The 12,137-nt window shown below is 46.5% G+C and overlaps 1 long non-coding RNA gene across 1 annotated transcript; it reads left to right on the forward strand.

Annotated features, from left to right (window-relative positions):
* The first annotated feature begins 3,002 nt into the window (after positions 1–3,002).
* Positions 3,003–11,472, forward strand: LOC109502973. The gene is made up of 3 exons (XR_002161909.2): positions 3,003–3,294; positions 4,825–4,908; positions 10,851–11,472. It is a non-coding gene; the product is annotated as an uncharacterized LOC109502973 (long non-coding RNA).
* The last annotated feature ends 665 nt before the right edge of the window (positions 11,473–12,137 follow it).

Below are 12,137 nucleotides of genomic sequence, written 5' to 3' on the forward strand. Positions count from 1 at the left end.
TGCAGGCTGGGCTCGAGCTGGGGGGATCGGTTGATTCTCACCTAGAAAAGCTTCGTGCAGGGGCGCATCCCAAGCCAGCACCCTCTGTGTTTCCAGGGGTGGGGGGGATGGGGCCATACAGAACCAGAGGCCCTGGCTCAGCCAAGACTTCCCAGCTGGGGTGGGGAGGAGGGCCCAGCATGCGGGGATCCGTCGTACCCAGGCCGTGCTGGCCAAACGGGAAACGTACTGGGCCTGTTGTGCATGGGAAAGGATGTCCAAGTGGCACCACGCATAGGAGGCTCTTGCTGAGTGGTCACCGGGTGTGGACACAGGTGACGGGGGGGGCAAGCTCTGTGTTGACCTCCCACACGGAGGACAGACCACAGGCCGCAGAAGCCTCGGAGGTGAGGCGCCTCCCTGACCTCGCTGCGGCCCGTCGTGCCACCCGCAGTGTGGTCACCGTACCCACAGGCCGCTCCGGGGGACGGGCCATGGCAGGGACACAGGGCAGGCGAGGGACTCCTCTGGGGGGGCAGACTCCCACTGGCCTGGCTGACCTCTTGAGATGCACCGTGGTCCGGCAGGCTCCAACCAGATGCTCCTCCGTCCCTCTCTGCACCTGGGGTCAAGGTCAGCCCTCGCAGCCTCCGCCGGTGTGTCCACCCCGTTCCCCCCACAGGCGTGGTCCTACGGTGTCTCTCCTGAGGCTCTTTCCCACCTCGGTGCTGCTTGTCCGAGGCCGCGATCAGATGGAGGTCTGGGCCCGGCTCGCCCGCACCCGGCAGGCGGCGAGGTGCTCGGCGGGACCGGGGCGTCCCCGGCACAGGTGCCATAGATTCCTCAGGTGCCTGGCAGGTGCGGGGATGTAAGCACCTGAGCAAAGATGGGGCGAACAAAGCCACAGACGGCGAAGCTGACAGGTGTCCCTGAGGGTGTGGGCCCTGCGGAAGGGTAACGGGGGACTGAGGGCCGTTGGCCGGAGTCCGTGAGCCTGCACTGGCCTCCCAGACAGAGGCAGGCCCTCCTCGCCTGCAGCGGGAGAGCGGACCGGCCATGCAGGGGTGAAAACCCTGACGCACAGGAGGAGCTGGGGATGCCTCACCCCACGGCGGCAGGGGGGAGGCGAGCGGTGCCCCTCATCATCCTCCAGTGCAGCCGGGCCGGCCTGAGCAGGGTGATGGCCACTGGGCAGAAGGATGGGGTCACAGCACGTCACCTGCTGAGGTGAGCTGCGGAAGAAGGGAGTTCGGGATGGACACTGAGGAAGGAGATGCTGTGGCCCCGCGTCCACCGTAGTGACGACTGCCATCCGTCCCGTGGGCCTCACTCTCCTCCACGACACCCCGCGAGGGAGGCCCGGCGAGCCTGAGAGAAGATCCGTGTGGGGGGGCAGGTGCCTCAGCAGTAGCAAGGTGCGCCTCAGAACTCCGCCTTCGGGGGAGACCTCGACCTTCCCGCCACCTCGCTTGAGGCCCCAGGGCCGCCCTTCCCGGCAGGGCGGGGGACGGGGACGGCACTCCTCACGGATGACTGAGCCCAGAGGGTGCAAGGCAGTCCTGTTCTGGGGGTTCGGTTCTCTGATGGGTGGCCTGGCCTCAGGGTGTCGGCCCTGTCTTAGAATTTGCTAGAGCCGAGCCCAGGCTGCTTGCGGACAAGTTTCCTCAGTCCTTCTCCCTTTCGCTGGGATGGGCCGCACGTGTGGCCGGGTGGCTTTGCCAGGCTCACGGGACACACTCTGCATGTTCCCTCATGGGTATTGGCCCTCAACGTCCCCTGCTCACTAATCCTGTCCTGGCATCTGCTTCCCAGGGGGCCAGGCCACAAGCGTCCCTCTGTAGCTACGGCTTGTGAGAAGAGGTCTCGTGCTTTTTTTTTTTTCATGAGTTTTATAATTTTTTCCAATTGAAATATAAGGTGCATATCAACAAGCACATGTCTTAAACGTACAGCCTGATGTACTTTCATAAAGTAAACACACGCATGTGAAATGTACCCAGTCAAGATATGGAACTTTCCAGAACCATTGAGCCCATTCCCAGTCATTACCCTCTCAAAAGGCAACCACTGTTGTGACTTCTTTCACCATACCTTAATATGGCCATTTTTGAATCTTATTTAAAAAATACAGGAATACAATATGCATGCCTTATGTCTCGATGGTTTTGCTCGACATTATCTGTGTCTTCGATATTTGTGCATTTGCTGCATTTGGCAGGGGTCATTCTTTCAGTCATGATGTATTCCATGGCATAAATTTACTATAATTTGTTCATTCAATCTATTATCGAAGGACATTTGGATAGTTTCCAGGGTTTGCCTGTTATAATAATGTTGCTATGAATATTGTGGTTCACACATGTATGTCTGTCGTCCGGATATACACTTAGGAAGGAATCATTGCGTTATGGAGTGTGTGTGTGTGCTGAGTTTTTAGAAATACGGCCAAAAGGTTTCCCAACGTGCTTGTGCCAATTTACACACATATAGCAGAGTATCCCACATTCTCTCCAATACTTATCATATATATATATATATATATATATACATATATATACATATATATATATACACACATATATATACATATATATACATACATATATATACATATATATATACATATATATATACATATACATATATACATATAATCTTTAAAGTTTTAGACATCTTGGTGAATGTGTAGTGGAACTTCACTGTGGTTTTAATTTTGTGTATGGTGTGAGGTACGAATCAAAGTTTATTTTTATTAGATTGAATATCCGTCCGGAACACCACCTTCTGCATAAATGGCCATTTTTCTCACTGTGCTGTGGTGATCTTTGTCATAAACATGTGATCATATGGGTGGGGATCTGTTTCTGGGCTTTCTGTTCTGTTAGTCTGGTTATCTATCCGTACTTCTATTTTTATGTTTATTTAGACTTAAAAATATATTTTTTTAAAATCAGATAGTATGTGTCCATCGGTGTGGCAGGTTAGTGATGCCGTGGAAACTTTGACATTTCTCTCATCAGCCCTGGCAGGTTCGGTGCCTTTTGGACCAAAGAAAGTGGCTCCAGTGACGCTGGGCTGGTTTCCGAGCCGAGCCTAGGCTTTCGAAACTGTTATCTTCAACTTCTTGTCCTTGTCTCTTGCTTTGGAACTCTGAGCATCCATATGGGAAGTCCGACTACTATAAAGCCACAGTGCCCATGGGACCATATGAGGGGACACATTCAGAGGTCCTGAGACTCCCTGCAGAGTCCCCATCCACCCTATCCTTCAGACGTTCAAGTCATTCCATATAGGTTCCAGACACTGGGAGCAAAGGTAACTGATTCCCATCAGGCCTTGCCCCCAAATAAGTAATTGTTGTTCTAAGCCCCTGAGTTTTGGAGCAGTTTGTTGAACTACAGTATAGAACTGGGCCACCTAGTTCTAATCTTCTTCAGGATCATCTTGCCTGTTCTTGACATTTCACATTTTGTTATACATTTTAGAACTGGCTTGTCAGTTTTTACCTAAATGGTTACTGGGGTTTTGTTTACAATTGCCTGGACTCTGTAAATTCATTGGAAAGAAGTGACATCTTCAGGCTCTGAACTACAGAGAACACACTGCTGGGCACCAGAGGGGAGGGGAGAGGTGGAGGGGGAGCAGATGATGGGGATTAAGGAAGGCACCTATTGTGATGAGCACCAGGTGTTGTACAGAAGTGTTGGATCATTATATTGTACTCCTGAAACTAGTATTACACTGTAGGTCAACTCACTGGAATTTAAATAAAAACTTAAAAAAGAAAAAGTTGACATCTTAACAATATTGAGGCTTTCAGTCAATGAACACAATCTGTCATTACATTTAGTTAAAGTGTCTTTGATTTCTCCCCGTATTTCTGTATACAGGAATACATAATAATATAATACATGAATAATGTAATACACGATATACTATCATTATTCCCAGATACATAACGTTGATTGGTGCTATTGCTATGTGTATAGAATACTTTTGAATTTTCATTTCCTAATTCTTGATGAGTGGGATATAGTGTATAGTCTGTATTCAGAAACATGCTCTGTATGATTTCAATCGGTTGACACTTAGTAAGAATTATTTGATGGCCCAGCATATGGTCTAGGTTGAAAATGTCCCAGCTGCACTTGAAAGAAGCCATATTCTACTGTGGTTGGTGTAATGTCTTATGTGTCAACGAGGTAAATTTAGTTAATTTTGTGCCAATAATCTATGTCATTACTGATTTTTTTATCTGCTTGGTTGGTCAGCAGAGAGAAGTAAGAGAAAAACTTCAAGTGTGATTGTACATTAGTCATTTTCTCCAGTGTTTTCTGTTACTTTTTGCCTTTATATTTTGAGGCTATTTTTTAGTTATATGCAAATTTAGTGTTTGATCTCTTAGATTGACCAATTTTTCATTGTGGAATATTCTCCTTTATCTCTAGTAATGCTACCTACCCTAAAGTCTACTTTGCCTGATATTAGTATAACTTCTCTGGTTTTATTTTATTTACTTTTTACAGCTTTCTTTTGATTAGTCGTTTATTTTGTTAGTCTATGTTGTTAGAGTTAAGGTGTCTCTCTTGTATTCAACTTATAATTATTTTTTAAAACTCAATCTTGTAGTCTGCATTTTAAGTAGAGAATATAGTCCATTTACATTTAATGCTATTGCTGCTATTTTAGGTTTAAATGTATCATCTAGCTATTGGATTTTTACTTATGCAATTTGTTCTTTGTTATTTTTTTATTACTTTCTTTTGAATTGATACATCATTCTTGTTGTTCTACTTTTTGGCTCACTTAGCTTTTTAGTAATTTATACTTTTTATTTTCCTTCAGTGGTTTCCCTAGAGATTACAGCATGCATCCTTGACATATCATTATTCTACCTTAAATTAGAAGATTTTTCATTTTGTGGACAATGTGAGTACTTTGCAACACTTTAGTCCTACTTACTCCTCTCAACTTTGGTACTATAATAAACTTGAATTCAACATATATTTTTAAAACCCAAAAGCCATTTCTACTATTGTTTTAAACACCCAATGTTCCTTTAGGTTTAATCTAAATGTTAGCACTTTCCAGTTTCTTCTGGCATTGCCATATTTCCACCAGGAGTTATTCTCCTTCTACCTGAACATCTCCCTATAGTGTTTACTCGAGGGTCTGCTGGTAATCAATTCTCTGTTTTGTTTGTCTGAAAACTTTGTAATACACTTTTTAAAATGTTTATTTATTTTTGAGAGGGAGAGGGAGAGAGAGAGGGCACGTGCAAGTAGAAGAGAGAGAGGAAGACAGAGGATCTCAAGCAGGCTCTGCACTGACAGCAGAGAGCCCAATGCGGGGCTCGAACTCATGAACCATGATGTCATGACCTGAGCAGAAGTTGGACACTCAACCAACTGAGCCACCCAGGTGCCCTTACACCTTTTTCTTTTGAAGAATGTCTACCATAGATATAGAATTTTGTTGGTAGCAATTTTCTTCTAGCATTTTAAAGATATTATTCTATCACATTCTGGTTTCAATAATGTCTGTGGAAAAGTTACCTTTCAGTCTTATTGCTTCTATGATGGCAATGTACCTTTTTCCTCTTTTGTCTTTGTTTCTCTCCAGTTTTACTATGATGTGTGTAGGTATATTTTCTTATGTTTTTTCTGCTTAGGGTACTTTATCACTTTTGTAAAACTCTCACTGCTTATACCTTCAAATATTGCTCTTTCCCTTTCATCCTTGTCTTATCTCCTACTGGAAATAGAATTACGTGTGTGACAGATCTTTTCACTATGTCCTATGTGAATTACTTTTCTCCCCTTGCATTTCCAACCACTTTTTTCTATGCTTCAATCTGAAATATTTTCCAATAATCTCTCTTCCAATTTACTAATCTTCTCTTTTGCTAAATCTAATTTGCTTTTATTTATTTATTTATTTATTTATTTATTTACTTACTTATTTTAGAGAGAGTGAGCAGAAACAGGGGAGGGGCAGAGGGAGAGGGAGAAATAGAATCTTAAACAGAGACTGATGTGGGGCTCAATCTCATGACTGTGCGATTATGACCTGAGCCAAAATCAAGAGTCAGACACTTAACCAACTGAGCCTCCCACGTGCCCTTCTAATTTAATTTTAAGTTTATCTATGAAATTTCAACTTCAGTCATTATCTTATTATTTTTTTAGTTCTAATATTTCCAATACAGTATTTTTTTAATAGATTCAAGTTCTCTGATGAAGTTAATTTTTCATCTGTTTTCTTGAACATCTTCATCATACTTACTTAAATTCTGTATAAGATAACTCAAATACCTGGATCATCTTTGGAATTGTTTCTGTGGTCTGTATTTTTTTCTTAGTTTTCTGTCATTTGGACCTATTTCCTGGCATGCTTGTAATTTTTTTATTGAAAGTGAAATATTACATATGAAAAAATGTAAGCTCCTGGAAGATGTTATTGACTTCCAGAGACAAATTATTATTATTTTTTGACAGATAGTTGAGTTTAGGAAGATCACTATGACCTACATAGGGCTTATCTATTTGCAGTTTGCCCATACTTCTAGGCGTCTCAACTGAAGGTTTAGGTTGTTGCTGGAACCCCTCCTCTCTGGTGGACCCGAACTACAATTTTTGTCATCCCAGCTCCATGAGACTGTTGTAATCCCCATTCAGCCCTTTAACCTCGTAGAAGCTGCTGTCTGACTGGTTTCTTGAGTTCTCACCCAGAGCTGTGCATCTTAGGCTTTGGAAAATGTCTTGAAAGAAACTGCAGTGTTCTAGACTCACTCCCATGTGTTTCTTTTTCCTCTGGATCTTGTGCTCACACTGTGGCTGCTTTGGTAACCCAAACTCCAGGTCAGTTTCTCAGTGACTGCTGCAAGCTCCAGCCACCCCCCTGCTTCCTTCTGTGTGTTCTGTGCTGCCACCCAGCAATCACACCAGAGAGGGAAGGGGCTTCCCCTCACCTCTAAGCACTTCCCTTCCTTCCAGGACCTTGGCCCCTAAAGTCCTGGCTGCCTTGCTTGTTCTCCAGAAACTTCCAACAACTGCTTTCATGCATGTATCAGCCTTTGTAAATCAGGAGGGTTAGTATGCAAACAGCTCTGTCACAGCCAGAAGTTGGCTTTTGAATTCACATCTCCTGTACTGCCCTGTTTTTTGCTGGCCCAAGAAATTGCTAAAACTGATATCAGTTGTCCCCAACGCCCATTTATCTTCTTGTCAACTCCAGAGCATATGACACTTGGCTGTCCAGGAGTGAAAGGCCATCAAAGGAGGCTTTACAGTAGAGATCAGAGTACATGTACAGAACAACCATGCCCCTGGGGTTCACACTGTTGATATGTTGAGTTTCATGAAGAGCTCTGTTTGCCATGTCTGTACTTAGCCATCAGGGCTTCCCATCCACAGTACTTGTTTGTTCTTCACTGTGAAACTCTGCTATTCACCACCCTGCAAGGACATTCTCAGGAGATCTCACTGCCTCTCTGGGCCTGTTTCCCCTTCTAGAAGGTGAGGAGGAGGATTAGTGGTATCTGAGGTGTTCTTTCTTGACACGCTATCTTCTAGTTTTATCCTGGCTTAGCCATTGCTGAGGAATCTACTCAAAGGACTTGTTGATTTGAGGCAGGCATTGGACACAAGTGAGTGATCTTGTGAGCCTCACTGTTCTTGGCTAAGGGCCAGAGCATGTGCCCACCATAGTTTGGCATCTACCTTGACGAGTATTGGCAATGTGATCACAATTTAATGATTGCTAAACCACAGTGTTTGTGCCATTCTTGTTGAGACCGTGGTAGAGGGGATTTCCCCACCCCCTTGTTGTCTACTAGCATTTGGATGTGGGATGCTAACGCACATGTTCCTGGAGCCAGTGACAAACACTGCTTTGCTCATACTTGGATTTTCTATAGTGAAACCAGTTTGTTTTGCTTCTCTACCTGACTGTGTATGCCTTGCAGAATTGTGAGTTGGGGTCATATGTCCTCCTATTTAAAGTCTGCCAGGGGCTTCCCATATCCTAGAATAAAATCTCAGTGCTGACATGGCCTCCTCCACATCCTCCAGGGACTTGGTCTGTACTGTCCCCTCTCCCTGGGATGCGCCTTCCTTCTCCCTTCTCAGGGTTGGCTCCTTTTCTCCTTCAGCTCTCGGGCTCTATGTGACCTCGTTAGAGGCCTTCCTTGTGACTTGATGGAAGGGGGCACCTTGTCATTATTTCACACCCTATTCTTTTCCTTTCTAGCTCCCATCGAAGTGTGTCATTAGATAGGCATTTGTGGGAATATTTACCAACTTGGTTTTCAATTTAAATATTTAATTGATACAAAAGAATATTTAGCATCTATGTGCATGACATAATTATAGTATGTTGCCTGTCTGTGAACCACCCCCAGATTAAGTCCTGGAGCCCTTCTGTGTGCAGGTGCAGGGCTCTTCCCTCCCCCACCCCAGAGGTGACTGCCACCCTGAATTCTGTAGTACCCCCTTTGTGTTTCATTTTGTTTTACTACGTTATTTATAGTGCTCCTACCCAGTGTGTGTCTAGTTTTGTGCATTCTAAAACTTCATATAAATAGAACCACACCGAATATATGCTTTCTGATGTTGCATAATGTCCTTGAGATCCATCCAAATTGGTGTTTGGTTGGACGCTGCTAGAGAGCATTCTGACTTTGAGCTGATCACAGGTAATAGATCTCTCCTATACTGGACGGACATTTCCACTTTTCTGGATGTTTTGGTCTTGAAGGACAGCTGGTGGGAGCCTTCTTCCCCTCACAGTTGTATACCTACAGTGGCCGTCTCTGATGCCAAAGTGCTTTCCAAGGGCATCCTTGAACCCGGGCTTTCCCGCCAGTCTCCATGCCATGTGAGGCCTGGCCAGGTCTCCCCACTGTCTCCTCTAGGAAATAGATTCTCTTTAAATACTAACTGAGCAGGGACACCTGGGTGGCTCAGTCAGTTGAGCACCCGACTTCGACTCAGGTCATGATCTCACGGTTCGTGGGTTCGAGCCCCACGTCGGGCTCTGTGCTGACAACTCAGAGCTTAGAGCCTGCCTCAGATTCTGTGTCTCCCTCTCTCTGCCTCTCCTCTGTGCATGTTTTGTCTCTGTCTCTCTGTCTCTCAAAAATAAATAAACATTAAAAAAATTAAAAAGAATAAAAAATATTAACTGAGCAAATAAGAGAATTAGTGAATAACAAATTAAATCTCCTGTGGTCTCATCAAGCCCAAGCTTTCAGTAACTTTCAACTCCTGGTGATGCCCTTTCTACATTGCCACCCAACCTCACTCCACGTCATCCTGCCGTGGTGTCCCCAGGCGTCTGGCCATTGACCTGGCCCAACCATGGCCATCATCTTCACCACATCCTGAACCTCACACTGCATCTTTCCAACATGGGACTCATTCTTGGTCCTCTTTCTTACCGCTCTACCCGAGCATTTCCAACTGATACCGGCCCTCATGGATCACCCCTTGAATATACAGTATCTGTTTGCCCCTGTGTCTCTCCTGCCGTCTCAAAGCAGTGCTAGGTGACTCAGCATCTGGATGGCGTCTCCTTCGTTCACGTGAACTCCAGCAGTTGTCAGAGTTTGTGTGGAGTGGGTAGGGGGGTGTAGATGCAAGGGGGCTGGCCCACCTTCACCCCTGTCCACATGGCTGGTTTCTCCCATATTTCAGACTTACACACACTCCCCCTGCTGGGCACTAACCAGCTAACCGTGTGCGCCTTCCTTTTGCTGTCAGCTCAAACACCGTCTCCTCTAGGGATGCCAGCCTATCTCAGCTGCTCTGAGCCCCCACAGTTCCTGGCTTCCCTCCACCTGCCTCTGTCTCCCACCCTTGGGCTTGCATTCCTGTCATGGGCTGAATTGTGTCCCCCCAAATCCATATGTTGGTGTCTAAACCCCCAGCACCTCAGAATGTGACCTTATTTGGAGGTAATGATTTGCAGACGTAATCAAGTTAAAGTGAGAACCCACTGGCGTGGATTCTAATCTAGCATGACTGGTATCCTCAGGGGAAGAAGACTTGAAGGCAGGGACATGGAAAGAGGGAAGACGGTGTTAGGATGCTGGGGAAGACGGCGGTCTACACACCAAGGAGAGGGTGTCTCTCATACCTTCGAAAGGAACCACCCTGCTGGGACCTTCATCCCAGTCCTCTGGCCTCCACAGCTGATAGAACTGTACATTTCTGTCGTGTGAGCCACCCAATGTGGTAGTTGTTAAGATAGCAGACACAGAAACAATCCTGAGGGGGTCGTGTCTCAGCATCTGTGTTTCCCCATCACAGTCTCTGTTGAATCAAAATGAGTAAAGTGTCTGACGAGAACACACAAGACCTTGAGGGCTCTTCCATTGCAGTGCCTGGTGTGTGCAGAACACCTGGGGTGTGCAGATCTTTCTAGAGGGAGGAGACCCTCCTGCCAGTGCCTCTGACTCCCCAGGACTTCGTACTTGGGAAGCTCCAGATGCACACTGTTCTCCCTAGTGTTCTGATAAATGACCTCTCAACACTGGTTGAATCTCCTGGGTGAATTACAACTGCTGTTTGTCCTTGATAATTTTCACAGCCCTTGGATAGAAATTGTCCAACCACTTCTTATGATAAGCTTATGCATCAACTATTGTTATTATATTCATTTTGATGATCGGGACACCAAGTCCCAGAGAATTTCATTCTAGGACCAGAATCTGCCCAGGGCTAGATTCTTTGTGTGAGAAAGTAGGCATGTGTAAACTGGGACACTGTCTCATTTCTCGAGCACAGCTGGCAGGCCCATCCCCACCCCTGCTCAAGTCTCCCATGGCCTTGTCCAGCTGGTAGACACGAACTCCTCTGCTTCTATTTCAGGACACCTTGCCTTTCTCCGGAACCAAAGAGCCAAGTGCTGGGCCAGTGACACCGCTGTTGACCCCCACCCCCACCCCGTGTGTGCAGAGAACCTCATCTGTTCCCTCCTAGAATGGACGCAACAGGCTCTCCATGTTACTGGCCATAGTCCTCGGTGGGGTTAGGGAAATGATCTGGGCCTGCATTGATGCCTACATCTCCCCATTTCCCCCAAGGAGGAGTGTGTGCACGTGTGTGTGCACATGTGTGTGCGTGTGTGTGTGTGTGTGTGTGCATGTGTGTACACTAACACAGGCACCTGAGCTAAGGGAGAGGAAGCACTGCAGGTGTCCTCTGTCCTCCCTCTGTCCCTGCCCACATCCCCAGCCCGGGCAGTACGTAATATTTCACTTTCAATAAAAAATTACAAGCATGCCAGGAAATAGGTCCAAATGACAGAAAACTAAGAAAAAAATACAGACCACAGAAACAATGCCAAAGATGATCCAGGTATTTGAGTTATCTTATACACGTCCCTTCAAGCCAGGGACCAGACACATCCACACAGAGTCTGGAGTCTCACCCTGGCCTCACCATCCCAAGATGACGTTTTCAACATGGCCCCTGGTATAGTCTGCGTGTATCCTCCCAAATTCATATGTTGGCTCCCAGCCCCCAGAGGGTTGGTGATGGTAGTGGTGTTAGAGGTGGTGCTTGGGTCATGAGGGTTGAGCCCCTCTTAGAGGGATTTGTGCCTTAGAAAGGAGGCTCCAGAGAGACCCCAGGCCCCTTGCACCATGTGGGGACACCGTGAGAAGGTCGTGCTGTTGGAACTGTCCATGTTGGCACCTGGCATTCGTGGTACCGGGTGTTGGTAGTCCTGGGTGTTCATGGTGTTCATGGTACTGGGCATTCGTGGTACCGGGTGTTTGTGGCACCTGGCATTTATGGTACCGGGCACTCGTGGTACTCGATCGGGTATGGAAAGCTAACTCGGAATGGTGACATTTGCTGCAATGATTGAAAATCCCTGGATGACGCGTGCGAGCTGGCTGGTGGCTGCACTGTCTGTTGGGTTTCTGTGAGGGCCGACGGTGTGAATGGCCTAGCCCGGTGGCCCAGGGCCAGCTTCCTGTCTCATCTCCACATTGAGCAGGCAAGTCTCAAAGGCAGGTTGTGAAAGAGAAGTATGTCTGACTGTGCCACAGTGATCAACAGAGCCAACGATGTGGCAGTCAAGGGCGGACATGACTTGGGGAGGTGCCGGGTTAGTTTTCAATCCTCCAGCAGAAGCCGTGAAGCCTTTCC

The sequence above is a fragment of the Felis catus genome, chromosome C1 (assembly GCF_018350175.1).
Source record: "Felis catus isolate Fca126 chromosome C1, F.catus_Fca126_mat1.0, whole genome shotgun sequence".
Lineage (NCBI taxonomy): Eukaryota > Metazoa > Chordata > Mammalia > Carnivora > Felidae > Felis > Felis catus.